This window comes from Triticum aestivum, chromosome 2A (assembly GCF_018294505.1).
Source record: "Triticum aestivum cultivar Chinese Spring chromosome 2A, IWGSC CS RefSeq v2.1, whole genome shotgun sequence".
In the NCBI taxonomy this organism is placed as follows: domain Eukaryota; kingdom Viridiplantae; phylum Streptophyta; class Magnoliopsida; order Poales; family Poaceae; genus Triticum; species Triticum aestivum.
In genome coordinates, this window is record NC_057797.1 from 666,713,639 (window position 1) to 666,714,221 (window position 583).

Genomic DNA, 583 nt, shown 5'->3' on the forward strand with positions numbered 1-583 from the left:
GTGGTGCAGTTAGTTGGAAATTGTTCCAAACAAGTTATTGTGGCGAATTCTACAACAGAGGCGAAGTATGTTGCCACTTTAGAAGCGATAGAGACAAAGATGTTGAATCATATAGTTCATTCATGAACTTAGTATGGTTCCAAGAAGGCTTTGGTCAATGGGACACTATTGCAGATAGTTGCTCCATAACTCAGTCTGAGGAATCAGGTTTCGACCAATGATTCACATTTATACAAAGCCAGGTCCGCACAAAATATGAATTTTGTGAAAGCATGAAAACGCGAGGATATGCAGAGATACACACATGGAGCTGAAACTGTTAGATCCGATGGACATCAGGTGATAACTCACAAGTATAGGGGATCACAACAGTTTTCGAGGGTAGAGTATTCAACCCAAATTTATTGATTCGACACAAGGGGAGCCAAAGAATATTCTCAAGTATTAGCAGTTGAGTTGTCAATTCAACCACACCTGGATAACTTAGTATATGCAGCAAAGTATTTAGTAGCAAAGTAATATGGAAGTAACGGTAACGGTAGCAAAAGTAATATTTTTGGGTTTTGTAATGATTGTAATAGTA